The 25437-nt window shown below is 47.5% G+C and overlaps 1 protein-coding gene across 1 annotated transcript in view; it reads left to right on the top strand.

Moving 5' to 3' along the window:
- The first annotated feature begins 99 nt into the window (after positions 1 to 99).
- The window catches only part of Tiam1 (TIAM Rac1 associated GEF 1), a 178301-nt gene continuing 152963 nt past the window's right edge, over positions 100 to 25437 (top strand). The window contains exons 1-2 of the mRNA XM_051150194.1: positions 100 to 260; positions 4728 to 4878. The gene's annotated coding sequence lies outside the window, so the exon portion shown is untranslated. The remainder of the gene's footprint in view (positions 261 to 4727; positions 4879 to 25437) is intronic.

Here is a 25437-nt window from a genome sequence, read left to right as displayed (position 1 = left end):
GGAAAGAGTGGAGTGAGGGGGGGGGGAGGAGGAGGAGGAGGAGGAGGAGGAGGAGGAGGAGGAGGAGGAGGAGGAGGAGGAGGAGCTGCTCTAGGCCCTCTTCTACACACCCTGATGACCAGATTCATCATAGTACGAAACTTCACAAGTTACACCCACTCCCTCGCCGGCAGCCGGGAAGGCTACAGCTTCCTGATTTCAGTTACTGGAAGTTGGAGAGATGGAAAGGCAGCCGCAGTGTGCGCCTCGCTGAGCCGCGGGTGAGCTTCCGAAAATTCGATCCATTTTCCACCCGCGAATCTCCTAGCACTGGGTGCTTCAGGGAAACTGCTGCATGAGGCTGTGGTGAGGATGGGTGGGCCCCCCCCCAACCCTTAACTATGGTCTGAGGTAGGGAGCCTGAATGGCCGAGCCCTGGCCCCGCTTAGTTTCTATGCTGCGTCCCAGGGCGCCGCGCTTCTCTTTTGAGCTGTGGGAAGCAGGCTGCCACGAGGGTTCTGACCCCGGGAAAAGAGGGTCTGGCTCGAAAACTACTTGTGAGTCTCTCTTGCCTTAACGAGAATCAATGTATGGGAAACGGGAAAGAGACAGTGGGACTGATCTCCACACCTTCCAAAGATGCTTCCTGCCTTAGACCCACCCCGCTGCGCGCCTAGGGCAATTTGGCTGTGAGCGGGGTGGGGGTGCGTGGTGATTGGAGGGGTTGCCCTGGCAGAGGTTTGGGATTCTAGGCTGGACTGGTTTCCTTGCGGATTATTCTGAAGCTGTGGCCCCAGACCAGCGCCTGGAGTTCTGGAAACGTCAGGTTTTCCCACTAGTTTTGCACATAGGTTAGTTGAGCTAAAAGCTCCTTTGCCATGGGGGGAGGGGCGGCGGTATGTCTTATTTAACGTGAGTTTTTCAGCTGGTTGATCCTCTGATCCATTGCCTGAGCGAATTTTGGGTTGGACAAAGAGAGGAAGTTTAGCTGGAGAGTGGCACCGATGTTGGGGGTCTTTGTAGGTGACAATATCCTAGCCAAGAATAGACTCCTCCACCTCTCGTTATCCTCCCTTCTGATTTTTGTTTTCAGCAGGCTTTTCTGGGTGTGGTCTCATCAGCAGGTAGCTGCATTTGGAGCTATGATTTTGTATGCTTATTCTTAGCTAATCCTTCATGAAATTACTTTAAGGGTAAGAAAGCTGGCAGGATGGCTGGCTCTTGGGTTTGCAACTAACTATCCATTTTGCAGTGAGCTCTTTCCTAGTTTGAAGGGAGTGGAATGCGTTCCCAGGTGACCTTGTCATTTTGCTAGGGTCCCGGTGGGATGGCTTGGCTTTTCTCAGTAGTCTTCCACTCTGGCATTGCGGATCAGGGCTCAGGCTGCTGGGCACCGTCTGCTTCCTTGCAGGTAAAGATGTACGTGTAAAGGAATGACTCCCTAGCCAAACTAGACCCGTCCCTCGGGAGAACAGGTGGCATGGCCCAAGCTGTCACACCTCTAGCTTGCTCTTATGTGGCTCCAGAAAGAGCCCAGTAGGTGGCTGTGATCATGGTGTTGTCATGCCTGTTCCCGAGGAACCTGTTGTTCTGCAGGAGGCGGCTGAACTGGATCTTGTGATGGCAAGGGCGACTCTGAGTAATGGATGGGGTTTATGGAACAATAACCCTTAGAGAAAGGGGAAGACGCACTGATTCACAGATGGAAGGCTCACTGGGGACTGTTGCAGAGATGTCCGAAGCTGGGCTTGATTCTGCCGTCGGACCACTAAGTGTATGAAAAGCGCCAGTTCTTGTGTCATGTTCTTTCGGCTCCTCGCCACCTCTTGGTTTGGTTCTGTTTGCTTTATTTACCTTTAAGGTTTTGAATTCAGTTAGTCACAGATAGAGGAACCCTGAAAGTACTTGTTTTAGTAACTGGTTTTTGTTGGAAGTTTCCTAATTCTTATAAGGTTTAAAGTATATCGGTATATGTTGGATGAGTTGTTTTTAAAGACTGAGGCACATGTAAAAATGTTTCCTTTTCCATTCTTGGTATTGGTTATTTGTTCCTTTTCTCTCTCCATGCATGTTTACATGCATGCTTCTCTCTCTCTCTCTCTCTCTCTCTCTCTCTCTCTCTCTCTCTCTCTCTCTCTGTGTGTGTGTGTGTGTGTGTGTGTGAATCCATGACATGCTAGGCAAGAGCCAAACCACTAAGCCACACCCTCCCAGTTGTGTGTATTTCCTTGGTCAGTCTAACTAACATGTTGTCAGTTTTATTGCTGTCAGAAGAACCAACTTGGGTTGTTTGTACTTGACACACAAAGCCCACTTCCTTCCTGAATTGAAAACACTCAAATGTATGTCTAAAAAACTCTGCCTATGGGATGCTGTCACAAAAGGCTTCAGGACATTCTTTGAAAACAAGCAACCCAGTCCCGTAGCCGTAAGGAGGAAGACATCATGTGCTTTGTGTCTTTGAGGTTGATTGTGTTTTCCTGTTTACTAGAGCATACCTTCTGTTTGTGACCATCATACATATTGGACCAAATTGTTCCAAGGTGGGTTTTCTGTATTCACTGGGGCACACCCTGTGAAATCGTTTTCGAAGCATCCAGCCAGAGTATGCACGAGGCTGCGAGGTAATTTAATGTGAAGTGTGGGAGCATTCAAGACTCGGCAGTGCGCGTTTGCCTTGTGCAAGAGTAGACAAATTTGTGGTAATGACTGGGGAAGAACATTTCATTTCTGTTCATATTTAATGCATGAGCCTGGGTGTTTTAAAGTTCAGAGCAGTCTTTCCAAGAGTGTGGCTATGTAGGGGTCCTGGTTCTGGCTCTGCCAGTAAGCTATAACGTCTCAGGATCTCCATATCTCCTGCAATGACATCAATGCACAAGCCACTTGTGGTTGTGGGATTGTACTGAGACTATCCAGGCAGCACACCTTTCATGTGATTTGGTACATAGTAGGTTCTTTGTGTCTCCTGTTTCCTGTTCATTCTTGTCACACTCCCAAGCCCAGTGCTTCTCTCTCTGCCTGCCTGCCTTCCTGTCAGAATAGTGAAATGGGATAAAGTAGAATTGGAAACGGAGCACCACCAGGATGTTCTCCCTACCTATTCCCTCCTTATTGTGAGTAAGCAGATGGCCAGGGACACCTTTAAGCTTCCTGGATTTTAATCTTAGTTACCTAGTTATTGATGGCAAAGTGATTGCCTATTTCTTCCTCCCAATCTTTACCTTACCTTCCTGGGATCATTGCTATCTTATCTCCCTTCCCTGTTCACCATTCTCATCTCCTTTTGAACAGAAGTTGCACGGTCTCAAAACCCCACACTCAGCCAAGACCAGGAGAGCAGCTTCCGGTACAGCTGAGGTAGGAAAGTGAGAGTTCAGGGCAGAGGCCATCACCTGGTTTTTAGAAAGGAATATTGAGTTTTGAGTTTTGAGGTCTCCCAACCCCAAGCCTTTTGCTCTTCTGAGGGCTTGTCAACTAGAGAGGTCCCGGGGAGTGCATGGTGTGATCCCTGCATCCTGTTTAAGCATCTGGAATTGCAGGGGGCTGATTTGGGGGAGGAGCGATGGTGATGTGGAGTAGATGGTGATGTGGAGTAGCGTTCCTTTGCATTTGATACAGTGGTAGTCATTCTCTGTCGCGCCTGAGGATTGAGTCCTGGCTTATACATTGTGACTGATGCGCTTTGGATGTGGAGCTCTTGTCAGGCAGGGGAAGACAGACAGGTGCTCTCGGTCCAGCCTGTCTGCTCCGCTAGGCTAGGCTGGCGATGTGGTTTCATTCCAGTGGATGCTAGCGGCAGGGAAGACTGGAAGGTGGAGTTCTCGCTAGTGTCTTGTCCCTCTTTGAGTGCATGACAACTCATGTTATCATGGCGTTTATCTGGTGAAAATGGCGGGGGGTGGTGCACAGATATCACCACTTTTGGAAATTTTTGTTTGCATTATGGTTTAAGGAGGATTTGTGAGAGTTTCTCCTAATTGAAGAGTTTCATTCCACACCCCAGTGTTTCTACAGCCATGAGGCCGTGCCGTTCTCTGCAAAGCCTCCTGTAAGTAAGAGCCTCCTGGAAAGGTCCCCTGGATTCTTCAAACACTGGTTGCTTTCCCAGGTATCCATGTGATGTTCAACGCGGAAGTACTGTCTGTGCGGTGCTTTTCCCGTGTCCTCTTCTGGTGTGACAAAATTTTCCCTGGGGAGACTCAACACACCAACCTACTTACTCTGCATAGGGGTCCCATGACAGATAGGATACGGATACCAGTGAAGTCCAGCTTGGTGAGCCAGTGAGTCTCACTGGGGTTCTTTACAGGAAGATAGAGGAGGAGCAGAAATGACTCAAAGACAGCTACAACACCAAAGTCCACGGTCCCCAAAGCTGGGAACCCGGAGTACACTGCACAGCCTACAGACAGCTCAGCAGGTTGGACAGTGTCCTTTTCAAGAGACTCTGGTCTAAACCTTCCAGGCAGCTCAGCTGCTTTCTGTTTGTTCCAGGCAGTTGGTCTGGTCTTAGAGTTAGTCTTCTGTGCAGCCTGGCTTGCCTGAGAATCTTCTTTGCTGTTTTTACTGCTGACCCCGGCAGGGAGGGGCCTAAGTGAATCTGGTCAGTTTCAGGGACTTCCTGACACAATTAAATGGTTACCTGGATACTTAAGGAAGTTAGTTCTCTGCAGGATGGAATGGTTAAATCTTGGAGCAAACTGTTCAATGACATACCTTGAAGTGTTCTGTATCTGCTTTGACAGGTAGAGCCACTGTGGATTGAAACCCACCTTTCCAGACCCGAAAACGAGAAGGAGAGGAAGGAAGCTTCATAGTCCCTCACTCAGGACGCGAGCAGCACCTTCAGATGGCACCTTTGGAGATCCTGACCAAGGCTCTTCTGTTTGGCCTGGGGTAAGTATGGTGTTTGCTGAAGAAGCATTTGACCTCTAGGACTCAGGTCTTCATTGGCTCTTCATCGGCTCTGTGCTTCCGTCTGCTGTGGGACGATGGAAAGTTTGGTATCAGTGACAGGTCCCGCTAGACTGGACGCCACACTCCTCCCCACTCCCAGTTGGAGGCTTTGAAATGTGTGAAGGCTTCAGATTCCCAGGGCGCAGGCAGGCTTCTCAGCTTCTCGCCAGATTATGTTGTTTGGGCTACTTCAGAGGGTGACTTCCTACCTCTGTACTCCTGACTTCCCTTTTGCCTGTTGTCTGGTGCTAGGAAAGGGGAAGATATTTGAGGGCACTGGGGGAACTTGGTATCCCAGGGTGCATGCTTGTTGCGTGCAGGAGCATGTTAATAAGAGGCTCAGCCCTCGCCTACCTGCAAAGTGTGCTCGGGGGCAGCATGGCATTTCGTGCGAGTGCCATTGCTGTGTCAGACTGGACACTTCCTCTGTGGGGCGAGTCTGGGACTTTACCAGAAATGTCCTGGTGCCAACCATGCATGAGTTGCTAAGAAGAAAGGCTGCAGAGAGACACCCTCTTTTCCTCCTTGGAAGTCCAGCAAAAAGGTCACACATACTTCCATTTCCCCTCTGTGGTTGGGGACAGTGGTGTCACTCTGTACTTCCCATTGACGTCATTGGGAGAGAAACATCAACACCAAGAGGTACTTTTGAAGAGATGGAGGAATGGGAGACCTGGGTTCAGTTCCCAGCACTGATGTGGTGGCTCACAGCTGTCCATGACTCAGGTTCCAAGGGATCTGATGCTCTCTCCTGGCCTCCACAGACACTGAAACATACATAGTGCACATACATACATCTAGGGAAAACACTTGTACATAATAAATAAAACAAATATCTCTCCTTAAAAGGAACTTTTGAGCAATATGAACTTGCTACTGTTATTCTCAGGTTTGCATGCTTCTCACTAATTTACCCAAGCCTGGGCGGTGGGAAGTTGTTGTTGTTGTTGTTGTTGTTGTTGTTTTTTTTAATATTAAGCAGGTTTTGGTAAGATGCTGGTGGGTGCTGGCTTTGAACAAAGTAGGAGCCAGCTGCTCCCTGAGGCCTGCCCAGCCCCTGAAGCGGCTAAGGTTTCCCACCAGCATTCCAGGCCCTGCTCCTCGGTCCTGCTGCAACCTGTTCTTCCAGTATCGCCTGTTGCTCCTCCCTGCCAGAATCCAGAGCCAGCCTTGGCCACTCCCCTCTGGCGTGCCCAGCAGCTGCTAAAGAAAGCTCCTTGGGAGTTTATCTCACACGGTGTGACCCTAATTGGATTACGTAGAGATGATGATGTCAGCAGCAGTCACCCCTATGTAGTGTACACTCTGCCTGTCTTCTGTCCCTTAGCCTTCCTGTGTAGTGTGTACTCTGCCTGTCTTCTGTCCCTTAGCCCTAGGAACCATTTTCCTCTCCTGCAGATTTTCCCCACCAAGTGCTAGTATGCCAGTCTCTTCCTGTGGGAGGACTTCCCTGAGAAAGGCTTGACTCCCCTCTGATCAAGTCCCCAGGAAGCCCCAAACCTCCATTCCACCGTTGATAAGAAGCTCTTGTCCCAGGCCAGCACTGAGGTTTCACCTGTCCCTTCTCCATGGGCATCCTGTGGCTCCCACCCCTCCATGGCCTCGCACAGCAACGTGTCTGGTCTCTGGCTTAGTCAGTTGTTTAGAGCAACAGAGTTGGGGTATGGCAGAGATCGGATGCAGACCCATGTCCCCTAGCTCCGACATGGATTGCAGAGGCTGCATGGGGGACACTGCTCCTGGTCAATCAGCCCCATGTCAGGCATGGTGTCCTTGCCAGGCTTCCCCAGCTCTCTGCTGAGTCCCTGTTCTCCTCCCCCCAAGGTTCAGCCTACACCCTGATGCCCTCTGACCTATTTATCCAAGATCCCAGTGTTAACCATTTCACCCTTCCTCTTCAATACTTTGCTCTCTGAGACTGTATTGCAAATCTTTAGGGCTCTGTCCCACATAGAATGTCTAGGACGTCTTTAGAGGTCACCTAAAGCCTGCTCAGAGACATCCAGAGAAATGTCAAGTTTGTTTCAGAGTTCTCCAAATGAGGGGAAATACCAAGGTGAAAGAGCGAGATTAGGAGCAAGTGAGGGGCGGACCTGAAGGGAGCCTGTCCTTGTCTGGGCCTGTGTGTTTTCACGCTGCAGCTGCTCCAGCTGAATTATACGCTGGATGCATCATCCCTTGGCTTCCAGTGCAGAGCCCAGCCCCCACCCCAGGGAGCCAAAGCAGGTTTAGCTCATGAATAATGTCCATTTGCTCCCAGTGCTCAGGCCTGTGGCTTAGCTTTGTTCCATGGAAATAGAAGATAAACTTGCCAAGTGTCTTGCTCCATCGCCCTGTTTGAGAGATATCGAAGATGTCAGTTGGCATTCAGTGTGTTGAGTTTAATCTGGTGGCCAGCCATAGTCCACAGCCATCAGCAGATACCAGACGTGCTCTGCCTCCTGGGTGTGTCCTTCATTGTAAGGTAGTGGAAAGATGGCTCGCCTGCAAAGTCAGAAAGGAAAGAGACTGCATGCTGGGCATGGCGGCACATACATCAAATCCCAGCAAAAACAATAAGATCTCTGTGAGTTTGAAGCCTGCCTAGTCCACATGGCAGGTTCCAGGCCAGCCAGGACTACTCAGTGAGACCGTCTCTAAATAAATATATAGACCACACACATTAAGCACCTCCTTCCAAAAGTACCTACCATTCTGCTAAGTGCACTCAGTCAGAGTAGGTTGGGTCTCAGAATAAGCAGATGTTCAAGCCCCCGTGGCACTGTGTGCATTCTCCTGTGTACTGTAACTCATTTTTGATACTTATAATTCCTAATACCATATAAATGCTATGAAGTTAGTTGTAACACATTATTACTTAGAGAGTAATGACAGACAATTTATCTGTACTTGTGTTGTACAGAAGTAAAGTTGATCGCAGGTGCTTTTAGTCTGCAGCTATTGAATGCGGATACAGAGAGGTGTGACTGACCCTCCTTCCTGTGGCATGTGTGAGTCTCTTTTTTGAGTCTGGATATGGGACCAGCCTAGCTGGACTAAACTCGTCACCATGCTGTATCTGACTTCTGTCTCCATGCACTCAGAACTTTAGTTCTAAAGAGAAACAGTAACGTTGATGATGTCACATTGACTCTAGAGAGAAACAGGCCTTTGATGATGTCACATCCAGTTTAGAGAGAAACAGGGCATTTGGTGATGATGCTGTCACATCTACTCTAGAGAGAAACAGGGCCTTTGATGACAATGTCTTAGGGTCACATTGACTCTAGAGAGAAACAGGGCCTTTGATGATGATGTCACATTGACTGTAGAGACAAACAGGGCCTTTGGTGACACACTGACTCTAGCGTTCAGAGGCTGTTGTATTTGGTTCTGTGCTGACAAGGTCTTTAGTGTTTTGTGAGTTGGTTAAAGTCATTGTTACTTGAAACACCATAACTAGGTGTGGCTCGGGGAGTAGGTAGATAATATCTGAAAAACTGCAGAATTAGGAATCTTGCTTTAGTTTTAGATATTTGTCCACAGGTGGAGTGTATCAAGCTCGCTCTTTGGATTCCCTCAGAAAAGTCAAATCATTTTCTAGTCCTTTTAAGGAGCAGGACCCATCTGGATCGAAGGTCTGATGAGTATATATGGTTTAGGATGCTGGTGCTTGAGGTGGATGCTTGGGACACTCTTCCCTCAGCTTGTCCCTCTCCTGCCCACATTGCATAAACATTGGCATGGCAGGGACAGATGGCTACTCCTGAGCTCCTTTGATGTCACATTTGGTTGCCTGGGTGGGGGTAGAGTGGTTGCAGCCAGTCTCTGTGGGAGGAGGAGAGGCTGCCTGGGAAATACCCAGTTGACAGTGGGTAAACAGAAGGAAAACTCCAGAAAAGCTGGGTGCTCTGGTCCGTGTTCAGTCCAGACAGCAGTGGAGTGGGATTTACATAAGTGTTTAGCTTGGGAAGGCGCCAGAGAGCGCAGAGCACAGGCCTTAATTGATGCTCTGTAGAGTTTAATTTCTTACGGAATGAATGCACCAGAGTGGGGGTGAGTGAGGGACTGCTTGTCATTGCTTTCAGGGTTTGGGGAAGAAAAGATCTCTTCCAGAAACCTGGGTTAGGCCCAGGGGAGGGCACCTGGACTCCCAAGCAGTCAGTGGAGAGCAAAGTGGTGCTTATACGGGTGGTTTCCAGCTGATTAAACAGCCTCCGTCTGTGTAATGAGGACCAAAGGCTTTGAAGGGAAAAGGGAATAGTATAACCAAGAAGAGAGCCCAGACAGGGAGGGTGCGGAACAGCAGACCGCGGAAAGAAGCAGCAAGGGTTGACAGTGAGTGGACATCAAACGGCTTTGCAGGAGTGAAGGCTTTGAGGGCGCAGTAGAGGGTGCTGCCGTTGGCCGCTCGCAAACCAAGCGTGGCCTCTGACCACGGTGGAAAAACTAAGTCACAAGAGTCCACTGAAAGCGCCTTCGATTCTAGCCCTAGGCTAAGAACTATTGATACGTATGTTTCTAATGTGTTTACAGAGGTTCCAATAGGTCAGGTCATGGCCATGTATTCAGGCTGAGTGGCATCTGTTTGCTGTGCTTCATAGTAATTTCCTTGAGTTGGGGACTTCATTTATTTATTCTTCCAGCAAATTGTTCATGATATGGCTGGGAGTGTGGCCTACGGAGGTGCCCTCGGGAGATTCAGTGATGTGTGATGCACAATTCCCTCTCTGTCTGGTGTTACTGTAAGGAGCAAGGATGGCTAAATCATGAAAAGGATGGGGTGCGGCAGGGTATCAGCCAGCAAACTGTGAGGCCTGAAGATGGGGCTGATTACCCAGGATGCTGTCTTCTTTCTTATGGGTAGAACAGTGCTTGCTGATCTATGCTACAAACAGCCCCAGAATCAGGATGGTTTAACTTAAACTTTTCAGTTTTACAAGAGGGTAGACCACATTTGGAATTGTGAATTTCTATGGCATGCAAGTGTACATGGCATAGTGTCTTTGGTATCAATGCTGGGCAGCACCGATGAGTGACAGACCGCTCACTGTCAGCCACCCAGGCACCAGGGAAGCATGCCAGAGGCCCACAGTGTGCAGTGCTAAACTGTGATGTTTAGTAGGTCAGGAATATGACATGCAGTTTTGATTTCTGACGATGAAGTAACTCTGTCATAAAGTGGGAAGTGCACCTGTCTTTATTTCAAGTTGGGGCAGGCAATGTATATGGACTTTGAGTATAGTATTTCTGCTTTATTTTTTTCTCAGTAAATGCTGGGATCTAGTTTGTACAAGGCCATAAAGTCTAAAAAGGTCCAACCCAGTGGACTTCACATTTGTTTTCCATCGTGTGTATCCACTGTACATGGGACTGTATTACATGAGGACATATTCATACATGTACGTATCTCCCATGTGCATGCTCCTCCCCCTCCCCTCCCCTGCGCTTTCTCATCCTGCCCTATCCTGTTAGTCCTGTTTACTAGGGAGTTTCATGTCGTATATACGCACATGATTTTATGTATCTGCATAAAATCTAGGAACCATAAATGGGAGAAACACGTATTTGTCTTTCTGAGACTGGCTTAACTTGTTTCAAGTGATTATTTCCGGTTGTCCCCATTTCCCTACAAATGATCATGACTTTGTTCTTATTTATGAATAAAAAATTTCATTTGTGTTTATACCGTATCTTAAAAAATCCATTCTCAGCCAGGCATGGTGGCGCACACCTTTATTCCCAGCACTCCGGAGGCAAGAGGCAGGTAGATCGCTGTGAGTTTGAGGCCAGCCTAGTCTGCAAAGCAAGTATAGGACAGTGAAGGCTACACAGAGAAACCCTGTCTCAAAAACAAAAACAAACAAACAAACAATCCATTCTCCTGTTGTCAGACATGCAGGCCAGCCAATAAACCATTTACCTAGGTTTCTGGAGTGAGTCCGGGGATGGAGTTGGAGTTGTACTGCACAGTTCCCCGTCACACTCTCCGTGCTCCTGTTGATTTTGGGGGAAAGCACTCTTCAGAGCAGGGTGTTTTCTCTTTGTATTAACTGTGTTCTTAGACCATGGCTTCTGATTATGCCCGTGCCCGCCCCCCTTCCCATGCCTCCCCCCCCCCATCTCCTCCTCCTGTCTGGGTTCCTTTCCCGTATCTTGCTCATGTTGTTTTGTTTTATGATAAGCATAGTTACTAACATTGAGGCGAGATGATTTCTCTTATTTGCCAGTTGGTGTTTGCTTAGTGAGTATGGGAAAAGAGCATTCAGTGGACAAGGCAAAGTGGAGAGCCTCACATTCTTTCCTCTTGGCCGCTCCCTGCCTCTGATTTTGACCAACTGCTTGGTCAAGGGTGAAAGTCTCATTCTCTATAGAGTTTTCTCTTAACATGGTGGAACCAAAAAGTAGATATGTTGGTTTATGCCTGTGATCCTGTCACTCGGGGGTTATGGCGGAGGCAGGAGAATTGCGTTTGAGAACAGCACAAGTTATACAGTGACTGCTTGACCTACAAGTGAGATTCCCACAAGAAAGCCAATAAAAATGCCATCCATTACCTAAGGCCTTATAGATATGAGCATTAATGTGTCAAGACCCAGCCTTGGCCGGGCCCTTACGTAATTTGTTTACTTGTCAGACCCAGGTTCTGTGGCTGGAGTTTACATTTGTATGTGTGTTACATTTTAACACGTTGAGTTCTTTTGCCGCCTTTCCTTTCTTCTCTAGGACTAGAAGGTTTCAAGTAGGTTGAAAATGCAAACTACAGAAAGCACAGGATCTGGAAGTAATTTTCATCAGGAGAGAAATTACCCAAATGGGAAAAGACACGATGTTATTGCTTGCCAGCTGAGGGAAACACAAGAGTGGGTAACAAGGCTAACAATTTCGCTGGGACTTGGCAGTTAAAAGAAGCAAAAGGCAAGCCCAGGTGTTCACTGGTCCCCTCTTTGGAAGAGTATGTTGAGATGGAGGTGAAATTCAGATCACTTGTCTCATTTCTGTCACTTGAATGACACTGATTCTTGCAGATGGGGCTCATTCCACGACTGTGGGACTCTGGGAAACAGGCTGGGAAATTATCTTGTCTGGTGCCAGCCTTTCCTAGGTGTCAGGAGCTTCTAGCTGGGTGAGGTGGCACACACCTTTAATCCCAGCACTTGGAAGGCAGAGGTAGGCAGATTTCTGTGAGTTTAGGGCCAGCCTGGTCTACAAAGGAAATCCAAGACAACCAGGGCTCTGTTACATAGAGAAACCCTGTCTCTCGAAAAAGGCACTTCCCCCCCCAAAAAAACCCCACCAAAACCCAAAACAAACAAAAACACCGAGGCTTCTACTGCCTTGCACTGGGATTGTCAAACTGCTTCCTGTGGCTGGAATTCACGGTCCTGGGCTGTGGGTGGGGTTCACGATCCTGAGCTGTGGCTGGGGTTCACAGTCCTGGGCTGTGGCTGTGGTTCACGGTCCTGGGCTGGGATGGGGGTTCACGGTCCTGGGCTGTGGCTGTGGTTCACGGTCCTGAGCTGTGGCTGGGGTTCACAGTCCTGGGCTGTGGCTGTGGTTCACGGTCCTGGGCTGGGATGGGGGTTCACGGTCCTGGGCTGTGGCTGTGGTTCACGGTCCTGAGCTGTGGCTGGGGTTCACGGTCCTGGGCTGTGGCTGGGGTTCACGGTCCGGAACAGTTGATAATTTAGGGTCCTTCATCCTAGGAATTAATTTTTACTTTGGAAATTAAGTGGCTGCTTTTGGTTCTCGGATGCCATTTCCACCACTTTCCTTCGTCATGAAGACAATTTAATCTGAGGCCTTCAGTATGGTTTGAGGTGATGAAGTTCACTTTCCTCACAATTTTGGCCCAAGTGACCTGAGTTGCCTATGTTTCAGAGATTATCTGTCTGTCTGTCTGTCTGTCTGTCTGTCTGTCTGTCTGTCTATCTATCTATCTATCTATCATTACCTGTTTATTAGTTTTGATGTTGGTCAGGATGGACCCTTGGCCTCATGGATGCTAGGTAAACGCTTTGCTGCTGAACTACAGCTTGGGCCTGATTCTTGTCGCTTTTGTTTAATTGTTAGTGTGCAGTTAGTTGTTGTGACATAGTTGGTCACGTCCCTATTATCTGTTCCTAGTTCCTGAGGCTTCCGGGTATCTTGTTTGAAAATTTGTCATAATCTTTGTTGACCACCTGGATGCAGCACAGTCACTTGGGTCTTCCCACACCTCCTCTGTTCAGTCCTGTGTTCAGGTCACATGTAGGAAAATGAACAGCTGTGTTCTGCAGATGTATTTAATTTAATAGGTACAAAAGAAAGTATCTTACTCTCACGTCACATTTAGGGTTTATGAATCTATTTGAAGTGCTTGGGAAAAAGCATCGTGTTAGAGATGGAATCGTCTGTGTGTAAAACTAAAACCAGACTCATTGCCAAATTTAATTTGTCAAGTGTTCTTAGAAAGAGGCAGCTTTCTAGAGAGTGTGATGCTCACTTTGTCTCAGGCTCAGCAAGAACATTCTTTGCATCTCTCTTCTTGTGCATCTTTCCCATACAAAGCACAGCGCGAAACCCCACACCTCTGGCTCATGGTAGCTTTATTCAGGCTTGCCCAAACTTGGAGGAGACCAAGATGTCTTTCAGTAGGTGGACGCCTACCTCACATGATAGACTATTATACAATGCTAAAAAGAAATGAGCAAGCCTTAAGAAGGCCTGAAAGAACCTGAGATTTAGTTGTCAGGGACTGGGGAGCAGGAGGGATGATGGCTAGGTCCTGGTACATGCTCTGTCCAAACCCTGAGAACGTACAGCTTCCAGAATAATGTCAGTAAAGGATTTGTGGTAACAGTGATGTGTCACGTGGTTTCACTTGCTTTAACAGGTGGCCTTCCTTAGTGGGGTATGTAGGTGGAAGGGGGAGCAGTTCTAATGGAGCAGAAAGTCTATAAGAAGAACTCTGTCCTTTTACTGTGAACTTAAAACAACCTATATAATGAAATTTATAACACAGCAGCAGTGTAGCTGAGAAGATGCACCCCTGAATTCTCGCCAGGGGATCCAGTGAAGACTCTGTCACTTGGCCTGGCTTAATTCTTAAAGCCCCCTGAGACCTTCTGCTTAGGCAGCAGTTGTTAGGCAGCATAAGCAGTTGCTACATCAAGAATTGTTTCTGTACCTGTAGAATTGGGATGTGACAAGAACAGCCTTTGTCCTGGTGGCTGCATGGTTAGGAGGCACTGATCTATAGGGCCTGTTTGCCCCTGTCCTGTCATGTACTGTGGTAGCACTGTTGATACTAATGGGCTTTTCTCTTCCTCTTTCCCCTCCCTCCTTCTCCTCCTCCTATGTTTTGCCACATGCTTATTTCTTCTTTCATTATCTTTTTGAAAAGATTTATCTATCTATCTATCTATCTATCTATCTATCTATCTATCTATCATATATGCTGTGTTCTGCCTGCATGCACGCCTGCATGACGGAAGAAGGCACCAGATCTCATTATAGATGGTTGTAAGCCACCGTGTGGTTGTTAGGAATTGAACTCAGTATCTTTGGAAGAGCCATCTCTCCAGCCCAGTTTTTCTTCATTTTGTGATTGTTTGGTACCTTCTATGCTGACCAGACCTTCTGGGTTTGGGGGCTGTCAGAGTTGGTAGGGCTCATGCTGGCCTTCGTTTCTAGGGTCTGAGTGCACAGAGCACATGAGCGTGGAGCTGAGCCAGTGTGACGCTTTTCCAGGGACAGCCATTGGGTGCGCAAGTTCCAGGCTGTGGGGATTCAGTAGTGAACACGACTTAGAAGAATCTCTCTCTTCCCTCTTGTACCTGGCACTCTGAAGGAAGGGAGCACTCATGCCATCTGGAAGATGAGTTTGACCATGGAAACCAGAGAAGCGGGAATTTGGAGTAGAAGGGTTACACAAGAAGGGCTCCTTTGTGGTGACATCACCCAAGAGTGACTGAGGGTGAGATCAAGCTCTTTGGTAACAGAGGGCAGAGACGTGGGCCTGTTAATTGGGGGCGGGGGCTATCATGGAGACCCCTGAGGCTTGGTTGGATAGTGCAAAGGAGAAAGTCAAGGGGGTACGGGTGAGAGGGATATGGTGCAATAGAAGTCTTTTGGTGCTGTGATATAAGGGTGTCTGTCCAAGTGTGATTCAGGTGTGAATAGGCTCCTGAGTTGCAGGTAGGCCAGGCAAGTTCCATGTCTCTAAGCACTGATTAAATGTTGTTATTGCGCGCAAACAACTGGATCCCCCTGGTGCCATTGGGTCTGCATTAATAATAGTTAAGCTTCTCTAGGCATAAATCTCTGTCTTTATAGTTGCTAAGAAAAGGCACTTTCACCATTTGAGGCTGGTTAGCTGAAGAATTCTATAAGGAGTTCAAGGGTAGATGACAAATGCTGCAGCCTGTCGTTCGTTTACCTTTCGACTGGAGAGCCATCCTCTTCCGACGGCTCTGCTTTGCTCCTTGCAGCCCCAGCCTCGCTGCTGACTTTTCTCCAATGCACGGTCCCTCTTCTGACTCTGGCAGCTGACTGCAAAGTTAGCCTTCTCTCGGGAGCCTCATCTGAAACCGCGGCCTGAACACATGTGGCCTCGGATGCCTTCAGAAATACAAACCTGAGTTTTTTTGGCATCTGACTCTGTTCTGTTTTAAGTGGTGCGTGGTAAACTCGTCTGCAGATGTTAGTGGACCGGTCTACTTTGAACAAAGTAATAATAACATTCACATCTGGCTCCCTTTTCATCTAGTGATCTTAAAACCCCAAGTGCATATTAATTAAGCCTCCCATTACTGCAAGGTAAGAAAGGATAGAGGGAGATCACTTTAATCACTGTTGAGAAGACTTGGAGGGACAGCCTCCGGGGCCCGCAGAGGAACAGGCATTTTGAACCCCGACCTTGCCTTTCTTTCATCTGGCATCAGAGGTTCTCTGCAAGTGTTTCCTGGTGGGAGCGCCTCAGCAGCCAGGCTCAGAGTACAGTCTCACCCCAGCTTGTCAGCAGTGTCCCTGCGTGCTGTCCCTTCTGTCTCCTTTTCCTTCGTGGCCTCATTGGGGGATTTCTGGTGCTTTGTGGTGAGGGCTGGGGATGGTGCAGCTGCCTGGTGAGGCACTTTGGTTTGATGGGCAACTAGGTAGGCAGTGCCTTTGAAATGTCAGTTGCCTAGCCAGCTGCTAATAGGTAACTTTTAGTTAGTTAGTAGCCCGGGGCCCCTTTTGTACCCAGTGCTCGCCCTCTAGAATGCATCCCCTTTAAGTCGGGTTAATAGAGCGAGCTGGAGAGAGCCATTCCTTTCTGTCAAAGGAGGCATAGGGTTTTGCCCTGTCAGAAGAGCAAAGCAGAACAAAAGCAACAAGGAAGTGGACTGGTCCTGTCATTAGCAGTGGGAAATCCAGCTGCTGGCCTGGGAGGGGCGGGGAGGGAACCAGCCGGGGGCTCCTCTCACTGAGATCAAGGGCTGCTGCATGACAAGTGGAGAAAAGCACTTGGCAGCGTGTGAAGTGTGTGTACACAGTTAGTTCGCAAAGGAGTGGGATTCTTTGATTTTTAAACAGGAAATCTTTAGCTCCATTTAGAGACTCCTAGCAGCCGCTATCAAGTGTGCTATTGATTTTACAACATAATATCCCTTTCTTGACATTTGCGTGTCAGAGCAAGCAATATGAAATGTTGGAAAGGTGGCTTCTTCAGCACTCCTCGCCATCCCTGTCTGGATTCCTCTTTCTTTTCCATCTTTATGACATTACAGGTAGGCACGTGTCTGTGAGCACAGGTATGAGGTGAGCCCTTGTTGCTTTGGTTGAAGGTCCCCTGAGTAAATTCTAAGTGCACTCTACTACAGGACTGTGCTCTGAGCATCATTGTCACATTGCTGTATTGTTTGTTTATCCCAATTTCCTTCTACCGTGGGGGGCCTAGTATGTTAAGGAACGGTACTAGAATGTCCCTTAAATAAAATTAAAGCAAGTAAATGATCTAGAAATCTACTTTATTCTTGGGTGGCAAAATAAAATCTTTAATCTCCTACTTGAGTACTGCATGCTCCCCTTGGCAGTCAGTCCTTGATATTGGGGCCCCGTGGATGGATGTTACTATTTTTCCGTGGGTGTTGGGGACCAAACCCAGGTGGTCACACATAGTAACAAGTGCCCTTTCCAGCAACAAGCCATTTCTAGCCTTGAGTTCTTTGTTTTTTGTTTCCTTTTTTATGGAATATCAGGGAGGGCTAATTTTTCCTATGATTAATTCTGTCAGTGTGGTTTCTTAAGTGTCATGAGGAACAATTTTTGGCTTACTTTAAAACTTTTCTCCTGGATTATTTTAAGAGCACTGCAGATCCGGGTGTGGTGGTGCTTTAATCCCAGCAGAGGCAGGCAGATCTCTGTGAGTTCAAGTCCAGCCTGGTCTACAAATCAAGGTCCAGAACAGTTAAGACTACACGCATAGAAACCCTGTCTCAAAAAACCAGGAAGAAGGAAAGAAAGGCACACAGGGGAACATCGTGCTTTCAGAGGACAGTGTCACTGGAGGCCAGATGCAGGCCCATGGGCACTTGTTGGACACTGTACCTGTCCCTCCTCTTGGATTTCTTTCTTGTGACTTCCTGTCTCTCTACAGTGACTCTCCGAGGTCACCCTCCTCTTCACAGTTACAGTTCTTTATCTAATGAGGCTCTATGAGGTAGAAGCCAGTGCCATCACCCATTAGTTACTGTACATCTGGGGTTATCCTGAGATCTTGATTCCATGTACCCTAGTGTCAATTCCTGCCTCATAATTATTTCAGACTCTTAACTAAACCATTGTTGACAAAAGGCACTCTTTAAAACCTTAACTCCTTTTTTTTTGTACTAATTAATTATCCTTAGAAGTATAAAGTAAACAGACACATACCGAGTAATTTTTTGTGTGGTAAAATATGCCCAACATAAAATCAACCATTTTAAAGGAGTGATTATACAGTTATCACCACAGTTTTCAGCATTTTCATCATCCCAAACAGAAACTATCTCATTAAACAATCACTCCTCAATCCTCACCCTCCACGCAGCCTGCCACAGGCCCTGCTACAGCCTACAGGCCGTCCTGCAGCCTGTGTGTGAGCTTGCCTATTCTGGATAAGTGGGATTCCCTGTCTCAGTTCTTTTCTATCTGGCTTGTTTCACTTAGCATCATGCCTCGAAGGCCCGTACACATGGCGTGGCTTAGAGATTTCAGCTTAATCACATTTTCTAATATATATATATTATGCTTTCTTTATCTGTTTCCAGCTTCTGTCTCTGATCAAACTCAGCAGTGACTAAAACAGTCCAGTTATAAAATGGATCATGAACTTGAATTTTCATTTCTCCAGAGGACATACAGGTGGTGGAATAAGCGTGTGAAAAAGACACGGCATCATGAGTGATTAGAAAAATGCTAGTCAAAATCACAGTGGGATACAGTTCATAACCACTGCGATGGTTTTGTTTGTTTGTTTGTTTTTAAAGACTGTTTTACCATAAAACTCTGCCTGGCTAAAGTTAGTAAGTCAAGGAGCTTGTATTCCCACCCCACTTCCCAGAGACAGGATCTTACTCTGCAGCTCTGACTGGCCTGGAATGGGCTGTGTAGACCAGGTTGGCCTTGATCTCCCAGGTTATGGGATTAAGCGTGTTGTGCATCACCATGGCTGGCTGCATGGTAAAGTCTTAGACTTTTATTATTACTGTGTGCGTGGATACAGATGCCATGGGAGGGTGACGTTGCATGTGTGAGGATGTGGAGGTCAGAGGACAAGTTTATAGACTCAGTTCTCTCCTTCCACCCTTGCAGGGGTCCAGGGGCTGAGTGAACTTAGCTTATCAGGCTTAGCTTGCCAGCCTGGTGTGCATGCATATGTGTGTGTGGCTTTTTTTTTTTTTTTTTTAAACTGGAACGTAAGGAGTATTGGTAAGAGGGTGGGGGAGGATGGGGGCCCTTGTGTGCTGTTGATGAGACTGTAAGATGGGGCAGCAACTCTGAAGATGTGGAGCTCAGAATTACTCACAGCACAGCCTACACCATGCATGTGCTCTCTAAAGAACTGAGAACAAGGACCGCAGTCTATACCACAGAGCAGCTGAGCGGCCTCTGAACATGTGTTCTCATCTTTATCAATTCCTTCTGCGCAAGGGAAATTTATTTACGCTGCCATCTGGGCATCTAGCTTTACTTTAGAGCCATAGAAGCAAATTCTGCAACCACCCGTGTGCTCTGTGCAAGGCTGCAGAGCGACCAGGACATGAGATGCAGCCGGAGCCCCTGAGGGAATGCTCTGAACGAGGAAACAGGCTTTACCTCTCCAGTAGCATTGTCAAGATTAAGGCAAAATATTGTCAAAAGGATTTATGTGCAAAACTTTTTTATTCTTTAGTTTTCTAGTCTCTGAGCCATCGATACCTTATTTCCCAAGTATGAAATCTTGTTGGGTTTACCATGATAGAATTGACAGCTTTTGCAAATTAGACTTTCTTCTCTCCTCCTCCCACCCCGACAGGTTTTCTCCATGTAGCCTAGGCTGTCCTGGACTCACTATGTACACCAGGCTGGCCTCAAACTCACAACAATCTGCCTGCCTCTGCCTCCCAAGTGCTGGGATTTAAAAAAAAAAAAAAAAAGATGTATTTATTTATTGTGTATACAGTGTTCTGCCTGCATGTACACCTGTAGGCCAGAAGAGGGCATCATATCATGTTACAGATGGTTGTGAACCACCATGTGCTTGCTGGGAATTGAACTCAGTTCCTTTGGAAGAGCAGGCGGCACTCTTGACCACTGAGCCATCTCTTTGGCCCCCAAGTGCTGGAATTAAAGGTGTGCGCCACCACTGCAAATCAGGCTTTCAAATGGAAATGATAAGTATAAAAAGAGTGTTGGTTTTGGGTTCTTGGAAGGTCATTTTACCTGTAGAGGCAAGTCTCTCCCTCAGCTGCCTACCAAACTGCTGATTTCTTATACTGAATTTTTATTGGCCTGGGGTGCAGGCAGGCCTATTTAACTATTCCTATTTTGGGAATCTACTTCAAACAGTAGAATGAAGTATTTCTTCTTTAAAATAGTCCTGTTTCATCCCACCCTGTGTCTTTGTCCTGAGGCCAGGTTCCTCACTGATCGGAAAAGAGTGCCTACATCGGGTATGGTGGCATTTATCTATAACTCTTATCACTGTGACACTGCTGAGGTACGGAGGGTCATGAGTCTGAGGCTAGCCCATTCCTCAAAACACCAGGGTTTCAGCATGCAGTTCATTTGGTAGAGTCCATGTCTAGAATGCACAAAGCCCTGGATCAGATCCCCAGTCCCACATAAAACCAGGATTGGTGTCATACTGCCTATTACTTCTAGCGCTTGGGAAGAAGTGGAGGCAGGAGGATGAGAAGCTCAGGGTTATGACTAGAGTACTGAAGGCCAGCCTAGGCTAGCCCCTGTCTTCAAAACAAAAAGCAAAATGAACAAAAACAAAGAGTTCCTCTTGAAGTCCTGTTGAAGGAGGCCATGGGGTCTAGGTCCTGGGTTCGAGGTTTATTAGATGGGGCTGCCCGAGAGTAAGGGTATATATAGATGTATAGCGCTCTCTGATCAAGTGGGCACATAGAGCCTGACCTGAAATGGGAAAGCAACAGATGAGGGAAACATTTTAAGTGTTGTCAGCCCACTTGACTTTGAGACGATGGAGAAGGTAGAACTTTCCGAAAGGCTCAGAGAATCCTTTTTGTGCCCAAGTTCCAAACCAGCAGAGAGACCACAGTAGGCCAAGAGTAAAACCAAGCGTCACAGTCTGTTTCTGGTAAACGTAGGTTGGAAGTGTGACGTGGAACCACAGCTTGCCCAGCTCCCCAGCCCAATAGTCAGAAAGGCTCAGCACTCCTGCGTATAGAACACTGGGCCATAGGAGCCCAGGACCCCCCAAATTCCCTACTGCGTGGTCCAGAGTCCATCTTATTCTGTGGTTCACAACCTCGGATGGGATGGGATTACAGAATGGCCTGTGAGAGTCACTTAAACTTTGACAGCAGGGCAATGAGCCCACAGGGTTTCTGGCAGAGCTCGCCGATGTTGGGCCATGCTGCTGCACTGAAGCTTTGGGTCAGAACACACACGTGCTCTTTGCGCTGTGATCCGGCCTCCCTAGGCTGCCAGTGAACACTGCTTGAGACAGCTCAGCTAGGACTGGACCCTGTGGTCTGTTAGCAGTTGCAGTGTTTTCATGGTATGTGCCGTGTTCTCTTCTCTTGGGCTGGGGATGTAGCCCAGCACTAGAGTGCCTGTCTAGCACAAATGAGACCCCAGGTTTAATCCCCAGTAGTACTGCCTGCCTCCCCATTTGCTGTTATGAAAACATAATTGTTTAATTATGGAGAGCAAAGACTTTTAATATTTTCCTGCCTCCATTCCTCAGCGTGTAGGTTTCAAACTGGTATTATAGGAACCCCCTGGGTCTTGTCTTCACAGAGAAAGGAATTGAGCTGAGAAACATAGAATTTAAGAAGAAGTTCTTAGTAGCAAAGCAGGCATTGAAAAGTGAGATCGGAGTGGACTATCCTGCAGTGGGCGTGGCAACACAGTGGGGTCTGTGCTGTGGATTTTAAAGATTTTATTTTTATGGATATTTATGAGGGTGGAGGGCATACTCATGGAGAAAGGTGGCTCCCTTTTTTCTCCCTTTAATGGTATTGCTTCCAGTTATCTTCTAGAAAAGTCCACGACAGAGTGACTGAGTGGGAAGTGCCCTGTGCTTTTGATTTTTAGTAAAGCTAGTACAGCCGATTTATGACAGCCGGAGATTTAGCCACAAAGAGGCATCGGGAGCCGCAACTTCCAATCTGCGGCTCAGTTTTCTGAGTAGCATCCCATCTAACTGGTTTTTGAGGTGCCCACGCACCCGTGGTCGATCTAATGGCTGTCAGCTGCTTGGAGCATTTTGTTGTTTTTGAAATTGAGGTTTATCATGGAAGCTGGGGCCAGAGTCTTAGAGCAGTTTGTCAGTCTGCATGAATGGAAACAGAGCTTAGGCTGTCTTCTGTCTTCCCTTGTTCAAGCACTAATACTAATGTTCATCTTCTACATAATGGTGAGCATATCTTTGGAATTTATTGGCGTTAGAATTTTGATATCAAAAGTTGCTGTTTAGAGTTGGAGAGATGGCTCCGCTGTTCTCTAGTTAGGCCCCTAGTTCTGTTTTCCTCACACACACCGAGCAGCTCACAGCCAGCTTAAACTCCAGCTCCAGGGGATCTGGCACCCTCCCCTGGCCTCTGATACACGCACACATGCACGCACGCACACACGCACACTCTTAAAAATAAAAAAATCATGATCTGGGTGTGGTGGCACCCACCTTTAATTCCAGTGCTTGGGAGATAGGTACAAGCACCGTCTCTGTGAGTTTGAGGATTGGCCTGTGTATATCTGTGGGGGACTGTCTTGACTGTGTTAATTCAGTGAGGAGACTCACATTGAGAGTGGGCAGCGCTAGTCGCTGAGTTTGGGTCACGGATTGTGTAAGAGTAGGCAAAGTGGGCTGAGTACAAGGCTTCAAACGTTGATTCTTTCTCTGCCCTGGTCTGTGGAGGTGGCATGCTGCTCCGACCTACTGCCTGATGGACGATGTATTGGCTAGAGCTTCCCCAAAGGAACAGAACTGATAGAATGAGCACACACACACACACACACACACACACACACACACACACACACACACACACGCAGATATTGATTGATTGAGATGTTGAGAGTAAAAAGGATCCATTAGCCTGGCTTTTAGGATATGGTCCGACAATGGCTGCCTCACAATGGAAAGGCCCAGAATCCTTCAGTAGTTCCATCCATGAGGCTCGATGTGATTATTATTATTTTTTGGTTGTTGTTTGTTTTTGTCTTTTCTAAGACATGGCTTCTCTGTGTAGCTCTGGCTATCCTGGAAATTGCTCTGTAGAGCAGGCTAATCTTAGATTCATGGAGACCCAACTGCCTCTTCCTCCCAGCACTGACGAAGCTGGGTGTTTAAGCAACCCCAATATGGCTGAGGTCCTGGAGGATTCCTGGGGAGGTGCTGGTCTTCAGCCTACATTGGAACCATGAGGCTTATCTAATACTGGCTACTGCAACAGGATAGACGAACTTGCCAGCAAGAGTGAGAGCAAGCAGGCAAAGGCAAAGTTTCTTTACCATGTCCTTTCATCTGGGCTGTCATCGAGTTAGGGTGGGTCTCCCTTGTTCAAACAAGAGAACTCCTCCTAGAAGTGCCCGGGACGTCACAGACTGAAGCCTGGGGTTGGGAGCCAAAGAAACCCTTTCCCTCTTATGTGGTTTGCATCTGGGTAATTTATCACAGTAGCAGGAGGAAGACCTGGTCGTCACAGTGCTCAGTGTCAGTATAGCTGTGAATTGGAAACAGTCAGGAATAAAGTTGTCAAGCTTTGTGCACCCACCCCCACACCAGTTTTTATCTTTTCTAAACATTTTGTTGGAGTTCCTGTGGGAGGGGGAAGAAGATAGGTAGGTGACAATTTATATTTGAGGCCATTTCAGAATAAGTATAATACTAGGACACTGGAGCCGCGCGTGGTGGCATACACCTTTAATTCCAGCACTCGAGAGGCAGAGGCGGGCGGATCACTGTGAGTTTGAGGCCATCCTGGTCTACAAAGCGAGTCCAGGACAACCAAGGCTACACAGAGAAACCCTGTCTTGAAGCCCCCCCCCCCAAAAAAAAACCCCTAGGACACTGTAGCTCCTGTTACCCCTCCCTCTGTCTTTCACCTAAACACACCTTCTGGACTCAGTGGACACGCGCCCTCTGTGTTCTGCAGTATTACTATCTGTGGCTCTTACGATGTGGTTTTATCCTAGATGGGATGCAGCAAACACTGGGATGCTCTCCTCCATCTGTAGGAGAAGCTTTGGTAGTCTTACTGCAAGGTTGGTGAACAACAGAATTAATCTTGTGGGGCCCACCTTTTTGAGAAGCGAGTAAAAGCCATGCTGCCCTTCTCTGTCTTAAGTCAGTGGCTGTTACCTTCCTAATGCTGCGACCCTTTAATACAGCTTCTCATGCTGTGGCAACCGCTGACCATATCGTTATTTCATCGCTACTTCCTCATAACTGTAATTTTGCTACCATTATGACTCATAATGTAAATATCCGATATGCAGGCTGTCTGATATGTAACCCAAAGGGGGTTGTGACCCACAGGCTGAGAACCACTACTAGGTGGAGGACTGTCTGTGCAGGTAGTTTAATTCTCGAAGGCCTTTGGGATACACCATATACTAAGAATCCTGTGTTGGGTGAACACCTGTTGTTTATGCAAAGTGCTAAAGCTATAGGAGTGCATGGCCTCTGAGCCAGCACAGGCAGTGCCGTGGGAAAACTGATTTCTAGGCACGGCATGCTTTTCTCCTAAGTGTTGAGATCCTTCGAGGATTTAGAAAATAACCTTAGTGGGTTTGGGATAGCACTGCTGAAAAAGAATAGAAAATACAGCAGGCATATTCTCTCTCTCTCTCTCTCTCTCTCTCTCTCTCTCTCTCTCTCTCTCTCTCTCTCTCTCTCTCTCTCCTTCCCCCCTCCCTCCTTACCCCCCCCTCCCTCTCTCTCGCTTTGACTGCTCAGGCCCTTCTTCTTTCCGATAAACCGGGTCCCAGTTTGGGGTTTCATCTTTATATTTGTTCTTGAGCGTAAGTTCACTGAGAGTAAGTCCTAATACCTCAAAATCTCCACTTCTGTTAATAGTTAAACTTCCCAACAACCAGGGATCTGTGTGAGCGCTTCTCTGATGCTGCTAGTCTTTCCACTCCTGGGAAGTAACAGCAGCAGCAGCAGCAGCAGCAGCAGCAGCAGCAGCATCCTGCAGTATTGCTGGCAAGATTAAATGAACTCATGTGTCTAAAACACATTAGTTATTATTCTGAGTGGTGACTACACTGCCTCTCCTGTGGGACCCATAGTTTAGACACTCAGAGTTGAGGGCTGTTGTGGATTTGGCTCTCCTGAACACATCGGCCAAGTGGGTAACCCCGCAGGGCTGTGTAGTATAGTATCTGTGTTTCAGCAGCATCTGCCTCATTATTTTAAATATAGTCTATTTAGCTCTGCAGCTTTTGTGTAAATTATGTTGTCCCCACACATCATACATGACATTAAAAGAAAATCTGTCTTGCCGTTTTCTAGATTGTGGGCCAACATTCTGTTCACATACAAATGTTGTAGATGGCGACTCTGTAACCCAGATGGGAGTTTGCACCGAGACTCGGTGTCTGTCTTCACAGTAAATGCGGTGGGCAGAAATACACAGGGAGATCAGGATGGCTTTTCTCTCAGAAGTGCTTCCTGTAGGTGGGGGCAGCTTAACAAATGCTTATGGCTGTCAGATGTATTCAAGACAAACATGTGTCCCTCCAAGGCAGTCGCATTCTCTGGAGAATTTAAACGCCAGCTCACCTGGCCTGTTACAGAATAAATGGGGCACACTTTGCCTGTTGGCATTCTTTTTGCAT

This window comes from Acomys russatus, chromosome 8 (assembly GCF_903995435.1).
Source record: "Acomys russatus chromosome 8, mAcoRus1.1, whole genome shotgun sequence".
NCBI classification, from domain to species: Eukaryota; Metazoa; Chordata; class Mammalia; order Rodentia; family Muridae; genus Acomys; species Acomys russatus.
This window is presented reverse-complemented; position numbering and strand designations above follow the sequence as displayed.